This window comes from Dasypus novemcinctus, chromosome 27, assembly GCF_030445035.2.
Source record: "Dasypus novemcinctus isolate mDasNov1 chromosome 27, mDasNov1.1.hap2, whole genome shotgun sequence".
In the NCBI taxonomy this organism is placed as follows: Eukaryota; Metazoa; Chordata; class Mammalia; order Cingulata; family Dasypodidae; genus Dasypus; species Dasypus novemcinctus.
Genome location: NC_080699.1, coordinates 46,410,093 through 46,418,924, shown reverse-complemented (window position 1 = coordinate 46,418,924; position 8,832 = coordinate 46,410,093). Strand labels below are relative to the sequence as shown.

Genomic DNA, 8,832 nt, shown 5'->3' with positions numbered 1-8,832 from the left:
TTGTAGTAATCCTTTGGCATGAGGGAGGCTCATCTCCAGGAGTCATGCTCCATCTGGCGGGAAGGTAATGCATTCACATGCTGAGTTTGGCTTAGAGAGTGGCCATATTTGAGCAACATGGAGGCTTTCCTTTGGTAACATTTAGGCAACCTGCTGTTCTAGGCCTAGGTGAAATTTCAGGAACACAGACTCATAATCATAGTCATCAGGATCCAGGGCTCATCATTAGACGATCCTTCTTCACTGGTCTTTGCCCTTGCATTGGGGGGGTTGTTGCTGTTCCAAAGGGGAAGGTTACAGAACTCCAACAGCTAGGAACCCAGAACTCTGTCAGTTGTCTTGTGTAACTCTACTTACTATGACAATACCCAACAAATATTCAAACATTTTCATATACTCTATAGAGATTCCCTGGAGAACTCCCTCCCAACCATCTGTACCCCATCAATAACATCCCACACCAGTGATCCTCCCTGTCATAGTTAAACCCCTCTGTGACCCAAAATCTTCTTCACAAATAGCCTAATATATTGCCAAATTAAATTAGTAGGAAAATTTAATAGTAATGATAGATTTAAACATTATAAATAGAATACATACTAATTTAGAAAATCTAAAATAAGCTGGGATATTGAAAATGAAAAAAAAATATCATAAAACTTGATTTTTTTACACATGCTTCTTCTGTCACTTTTACTGAATATGTGGTAGGCTGTGGTTGGTGTATACTCGGTAGACTTGAATCTCTGGAGTGGCCATGTGCCATCTGGAACCTGAGCCTCAGCAGAGTTGCAACTCCTAGTTTCCAGTTCATTGGATTTATGCAGGTCAGCTAAGAGGGAGGTATGGATGGTCAACCACCACTCCAGGGAACTGAGAGAGCCTACAACTGCAAGCAGGAGAATCACATCCATCAACCATGTGGGATCTAAGCCACCTCTCGATTTAGAGGTGGAGTGGATATCACTATCCAAGGGTCCAGAGTATGGAGGAATGAAATATGTATTAGAGTAGACTTTCTGGTATTCTACTACAGAACTTTTGTAACTAGCAATAGAAGAAATTGTAGCACTGATGTGGAGACAGTGTCCTTGGCAGTTGCTGAGGCCAGGGAGAGAAGAAGAGACGTGATGTGGGGGATTTTCAGGACTTGGAATTGTCCTAAATATTATTGCAGTGACAGATGCTGAACATTATATATCCTGCCATAACCCACTGAATATATCAGGGGAGATTTCTGATTTTTGGGCCTTAATCTGAGAATTAAAAATCTGTGGGTTGTCATATTTTAATGGTCTTTCCAGAGCAATTAAAGGCCATAAATCAATCCACTCTTCTTGGATTATGATTCTGAATAAAATGATTTATCACATAAACTAGTCAATTTGTCAAACTTCTCCAAAGACAGTGTCTTTAGGGGAGAGTTCTAGCAATGTTTTGTAAATCAGAATTGTCAGTGTTACACATATACTTTTGGTGTTCATTTATCCAATGGAAACTGTGTCATTCTTCTTATCACACTCAATAACCTATATATCAATTACTAGCCAGGAGATCTGTGTTTGTATGATCAGTTCTTTATAAAATAATTTCTATATGAATGATTTTATTCAGGCAGAACGTTTTCAAAAATATCTCAGAATGTTGAGAACAAACTTAGTAAGTGTGTACTCTGAATATTGCTGAAACTTCTAGATGTATGTCTTTCATACATCTTCTTTCTGGTAGTAGAAAACACTGAAAAACAGGCCAACAAGGAAAGTTGATACTTCTGTTATCATCAGGAACATTGTATAATCAAGAAAATGCCACTGAAATTTTTTACTTGACAAGTATGCTGCATTTTCTGCAATCCAGGCAGTAGGACATTCTTGCCATAAGTGTTGGTTAAATAGGCATTACACATGCTAGTTCACCTTCCTCTGGAGTACTGGAGTGTAAACCAGAAGGGAGAATTGGCTGCTAAGAACCAGTCCACAGCTACCCACCTCACACCATATCATGTAGAGTTGTTGGTGAATGCCAATCTTAATCTTTGTGTGTATTTTTGGAGAGGGGGCAATTGTAACTCTTTCATGACTCATAAGACCTTTCCCTGATTCCTAATACAGCTGGTTGGTAAAATGATTCTTAAGAAGAGATGTTTGTAGAGCATGTCCATACTGAGTGATGTAGAGTATTTCAACATTGCCTTATTTTCCTAGACCTCTACGTATTTTATCATCCCTTCTCCACCTATTTTTGTCTCAGAAAAAAACTTCCTGAATTTTTCAGTAGACTCTTATTCTACTGAAATATGTGGTAGCAATATGTGGTAGCAACAAGATGTGGTAGCAATAATGATTCACTATGAACTGTGGGTATAGATTTGTTCTCATGGAAAACTAAATTTCCTTTTGAATAATTCATAAATGGCTAAAAGAAATCATCCCATTGTCTGCTATTGATGAAACATATGAATTTTTAGGTTTTATTATATCTACACAAAGACATAACAAAGAAAGAAAACAAGGAAAATTTACCTTATGTACATTGATGTAAAAAACCCTCAACAAAATAACCAGTCTATCAAATACATCAGAATATTGAAAGAATTATCCATCATGACCAAAGAAGATCTACCCCAGGTTACAAGTCTGTTCAACATAAGAATTTAAATCAATGTAATAAACCACATCAACACAATGGAGGGAAAAATCACATGAAAATCTTTATTAATGTAGAAAATGAATTTAACAGAATTCAATATCCTTATATCATTTAAAAACACTCAGAACAATAACAGTACAAGGTGTTTTCCTCAACATTTATACGCTGGTGTTCATATATATATATATAAATACTCAATGCTGAAGGGGTGAAAGACTTCCTCTTGGCATTCGGAACAAGACAAGGTACCTGATTTCACTAAGCTAGAGAGCATTATACTGGAAGCCTTTCCTAGTGGAGGTAGTTACTGCAGTGCTCAAGTAGACACCAATGCCTGTGCCATAGAAGGAGACAACTCACAGGAGAGACCTGGAGGTGGGAAAGGCTTTATACTTGCTTTTGGCTGATGAAATTCTCATAATGGAGGAGACAATCTGAGAATAGATGAGGAGGATCTCAATGAGAGGGAAAACACCTATAGCAGTAAACAAAGGGTACTCATATAGGTTGTTTATGAGGGTGTCAAAACAGATGAGCTTAAGTATTTCAGAAATATCACAAAAAAAGTGTGATTTCTATGTTTGTTCAGAAGGAGAGCCTCAAGATGAGCAAGGTCTCAAACCTGACCATCAAACAGTGAGATACCAGGACCCAAACTCACAGGACACAGAGCTGGGGTTCATGATGACCATGTATTGCAGGGTGTGACAGATGGCCATAAACTGATCATAGGCCAATACCCTCCCCGCCCGCCAAGATAAAATTCTCCGGGGATCCACAAACAATGAAAAAGAATATCTGCATGAGGCAACCGGCATAGGTGATAGTTTTTTCTGAGTTTGTGTGTTTACCAGCATTTTTGGGACAGAGTGGAGGTGAACCTGAGGTCAACAAAGGACAGGTTGGAGAGGAAAAAGTGCATGAGTGTGTGGAAATCGGAGTCTGAGATGATGCCTGGGATTATGGGCAGGTTCCAGTGGAGGTGACCAGGTATAGGGACAGGAACATACCAAGGAGAATGAGTTAAATCTCTGATTTTACTGAAAATCCCCCAAACGGAAATTCTGAAACACTTGTTTAATTTTCTGATTTTATGTGGAAGATTTACCTGCCAGGGCACAGATAAAAGCAAGAATAAATATTCAACAAACAGATCATATAAAAAGTGATTGGCTTTAACTGGAAGTAAATAAATTAATAAAGTCCTGTGTTTGCATATTTATCTAGAGTTGGACAAGATGATTCAACACTACTTTATCTTAGATATGTCCATTTTGTAATATTCTATTCTATTTCATTAAACAATTTAGAACACCTAAATACAGCTAATTTCTTTCAGAGAATTTATAATTAGCCATGTTTGATTCAAAATAAGGTAGAATAGATTCATTACCAAAGAAGCAATTATCAATCAGCCAGAATTGCCTCAACAAATTAACCCCCTTGGGGGTCTTTGTCAGAGACAAATGAAAAATTTTCATTAAAGGTATAAATAAGATGTTTGCTAGAACCACTATCCATTAATTTTATTTAAAGACTTAAGACAATAAAAATAAATTAGTTGGAAAGGAAAACAATTTCTTACAGATGATGACAGACAACTGAAATCACTGTTAGATATCACTTGGGAAATTATCAAAACTAATAATGACAGGGTTATTGCAAAAGAAGCTGCTGCCTGGACCCATTACCCAGGTCTCTGGCACCGATGATGCTAGAGCACCTACTTGTGTCTGCCATGCCATCCAGTGTTCTTTCACATGCTGATTCACTGAACCAAACTGTTCTCAATCCAGATGGTTCTATTCCAAATATGAAAGCTTTAATACATGAAGACCAAACCAAGCTTTCGATTTCCCAGATTAGTAGCACTCTGATTCCCACAAATTGTACAGAGAAAAGTGGAGAAGCAACTGTGGCTCCTCATCACTACCCTGCTTCTTCCCAAGAGGAAGCTGATATCAGTTCAGATCCTCACGTAGAGGATCAGGGTCTCCTCACCTCTGTGCACAGTCAAAGACACTCTGGATAATGGAGATTATGGAGAACCAGTCTCTGACTGGACCACCAGTCCTGGAAATGATGAATCTGATGCAGACTTGAAGGAAAACCAGTGCTACATGGAAATGGAAGAGTCAGTGAAATCTATTATGACACCATCCTCAAATATGGAAGAGGAAGACAGTCATTTCTTTGTTTAATCTTATTATGTTTGCTTTTTTTATTGCTATTGTTTAAATCACATAACCAAACAAAAGGAAGACATTTCTTTCCATTCAAAGCAGGAAATGTCATGATTGTCTTTGTTTCGAAACAGTGTACTATCATCTAGACCAGAATGCTAATGAGGCATTGTCTTCTCTGAAGATAATCAATGATTGTAATTTTTGAAGTATTATGAGCTGAGTTTGCTTATTATTCAATTATATTTGCTTGACTCCCTCCTCCCTGAGATGGCTCCTTCATCTGTTCACTCATTGTTTTTGCTTGCTGTTTGCTCATTTTTTTCTATAGGAAGCACCTGGAAAAAAATCCAGAACTGCCCATGTGGAAGATGGATGGTGAATTTCTTTAGCCTTATCTGTACCGTGCTCTGTTTTTGCTCTTTGTCTGCTTGTTGTTTTCATATTTTCTTTATATTTGTCTGCTCATTGTTTTTGCTCAATGTCTGCTCATAGTCTGCTTATTGTCTTCTTTAGAAGGTACTGGGAACTGAACCCAGGACCTCCTATGTGGGAGGCAGGTGCCCAAAATTATGAACCACATCTTTTCCCTTGCTTGTCTCTGTATATGATATTGTGCAGATGTTTGCCATAGGTAATTTATAGTAAAACAAGAGGTAGGTCTGTGTTTATTTTCCCTGGTGCTTTAGAAATTGTCACAAAAAAGAATATAAAATTTTTCATCTATACTTCAAGAGCTTAATTCAATTAGGTGTCCACAATGTGGAGCTAAGTATAAGTTAACATTTTGCCTGTTTGTCTTAGATTTCTTTATAATACTTCTTCTGGAAGTATTCATAATGCTACTTTTAAAAGATCTCAAACTTATAATTAATTTCTCAGATATTTGATGTTGAATGCAAATACCATGTTTTAAGCCCACAATTGTTTGTGCTCCCAAACTGTAATACACAACGATATATGTGGCATTGCCTTGCTTTTAAGTAACATTTTTTTTCTTTCAAGAAACATGCTCAGGATATTTTGGGTAATTTAAAAGTAATTCAAGATAATAATATTGCTCCAACTGACCACCATTTTAGGTAACACATTAAAATGTTTAGAAATTATGGAAATAGAGACTGTGCAATTTGCAGTTGACAGAGGCAAAATGTTATTAGAGTTAGCATTTTCCTTGCTTTGAATTACTGAATCAAATTTAAAGATATTAAGTGCACATACATTTGCTTTTAGCTAACAATTGATTGTAGTAAGAGTTCCTCCAAGCTTTCAAGCAAGGGATAGAGTTTTAATAATATGAGAATTGTTCACTTTTGTTTACTGCATTATATATGTTTGAATTAACCTTGGAGACCATTATCACTTAAATAAAACTGTCTCTAGGTCCTTCAAATTAAAATTCTACCTGAATTAAGTTGTATGTATACCTGAAGCATATATGTGTACACTGACCTTTTTCATCCCTGCTGTTTTATTTTCTTTGCTTATTTACAGTGACTAGGAATGATTTACTGTATTTCATTTTAGTTTTTCTCTCTATCCTAAATAATTGATTAATAGTTAAATATGTAGTTTGAATCATGGTTGACAACTAGTGTTACTGTACAACTTTTTAGAGAACATAAGCCATACCATACTTTAAATACCTACTCACAAACCACAGGAGGAGTTTGTCAGCATATGCCTTGTATAGAGATGGTAGAAGTAGTTCTGGAGTCCAAAATTTCTCTCAGGTGGACATTTTACTCTTTTAATAAGGAAAGGGAAACAAAACTGAACTGTCTTATTGCAGTATTTTTTTCATATCTGAAATCATATTATTTAATATTTTAAATAAAAGTTTAGAAAACCAAATAGCAATGATATCTAAAAAAAAAAAACAAACTAAGTGATGTTGGTATATGAATATCCAAAAATATTCCAAAATAGTAAGCTTTGGTGTCTAGTGCACTGATCAGTTAGGACAAAGAATAGAAAAAGAATTCTTAACAGAAAATGAACAAAAGGATTGTTCATTTATCAATAACCCTAGCTGATTATATTCATTGAGAGAAAGCTGTGCCTGGACTATTGGACAGTGAATCTTTTCATGCCTTATGTAATTGTATGATTGCACAACCTTATCATGTAGGCAGTTATTTTTATTTTACTCATTTTACAGGTAAATATTTGTGTCCAGTGAATGTACATTAAATGAATGAATGAAGAAATAAATATGTGAGATCTCACTTGTGGGAAAGGGAAACAGATGAGAGTGAGATGAGACTGGCTATTTGAGAAATGCTCTGGAGAATTTAGCTTCAAGCTGATGAGGAAGGGAAGACTGTGATGTTGAATTTGTAAATGAGCAACCCAGATGTGAGAGAGAAGAGAAGGCAGTGAAGATAGAACTACCACCCAGAGCCATAGATTTAACTGGCATAAAATTCTTAGTACATAGGGTTTCCCCTGCTCTTTTTCTCCTTCTATCTTTTGGGAGTTAATGCTCATTAAAGCCTCCACTCTTTCTTTCCTGTCTTCAGAAAGGGAAGGAAACCATGCAGATGTGGGTGAGTTGGGCCAGTGTGATGTCTCTGGAAGACACAAGTTAGTTTAGTCCACTGAGAAGGGAGGGCTATAGGCAAATATCATGGCATAATATTTGCAGTATGTAACTTCAGCAGTTGAATTCTTAATCATTTTATCGTTTCTGTAGACTCTAAGCACTTTTGCTAATTGTGAGAATGTTGTCCAAAAAAGACAGGGATTTTCTTTGCTCATTAAATTTACATGCTGCTAGTTTGGACTCGAATGAATCCACAAGTATAAGAGTTTTCATCTTACAAGAGCTATTCTTTCTTAGATTGTGACATTCACTGTGCTGAATTACCCAAATATTTATTGCCAGAGCCCTTGAACTACACTCAGAGGAAATGAGGCAGACTTTGGTTCAACATCATTGGACCCACTACCTTCACCCAGAGATGTGAAGTTGCCACCTGAGCAACCCCAACCTCACCTATAACACCCAGGAGCACCCCACTACTGCCTCTTAGATTTCCTAAGTGCAGACGCAAAACCAGGGAAATCATTGCTGTGGGAGAGATAAAGAGGAAAGTTCACTGTTCAGTTTCACTGCAGACCTCATGGCGCATCTCCCACTTCACATAAAAGCCACTCCAAGATCTGGTAATAATGTGTTCAGGTGGCATACTTCAGGGAGGGGGAGATATTTTTTTATGGAACACATACATGATTGATGTTTAAAAATCATATGCTCCTGTGAAATATGCACAGACAGACCCTTCAACAGTTTCAACTACAAATCAAATGATCAGATGACTTAATTGGAGCCACCAAAATCATGTTAAAAATAGAGGAAACTGTTGAGAATTATGGTGGTTCAATTCTCCTTTCTTCACCACCAGAGGGCCTGAAGGCTCGTCAGGGAACTCAGCTTTAAAATTTTCCCAAGTCACCGTTTTCTGCTAATTTATGCATAACATATGCAAGTCAGGGCCAAGATATAGTGTCCTGCCTTCCCCCTCCCTAGCCTACAGTAGGACATGGTAAAATAATCTTGAAATTTGTTATTGTTTTCTTAAAGTGAATAGGATGAAGAATTTGCTCACTATATGACACAGGATGTCCTTTTTAAGAGAAATGGAGAAATAACTCTCATTTTTTAAAGCATTTATTTGGAAGTGTCAAGCTTCTATTAGGAAAGCACTTTGCTTTAATGTATGGACACTGTGAAACTAGTAAAAAATGCTGGTGCCAATGATTCCTTCCCCAATATACCTATATGTCTCTACCTTATTAACTAACTCATCACATTTGATTGTTCCCAGGAAGACGAGATTAATAAAAGCTTTCCTTCTCCCCAAAGCCCATGAACACAGGACTCATCAGATACCTGCTTCTCCCAACAATGTCAGTGGATGGTCTTGGATCTACTGGACTGTCCTTCTTGGACAACGTGTAAAGGAAACCTAAGGAGGTGGTGAAATTAACAGCAGAG

The 8,832-nt window shown here is 36.9% G+C and overlaps 1 pseudogene; it reads left to right on the top strand.

Annotated features, from left to right (window-relative positions):
- Positions 1 to 4,357: 4,357 nt before the first annotated feature.
- Positions 4,358 to 5,040, top strand: LOC101423987 (keratinocyte-associated transmembrane protein 2 pseudogene; annotated as a pseudogene).
- The last annotated feature ends 3,792 nt before the right edge of the window (positions 5,041 to 8,832 follow it).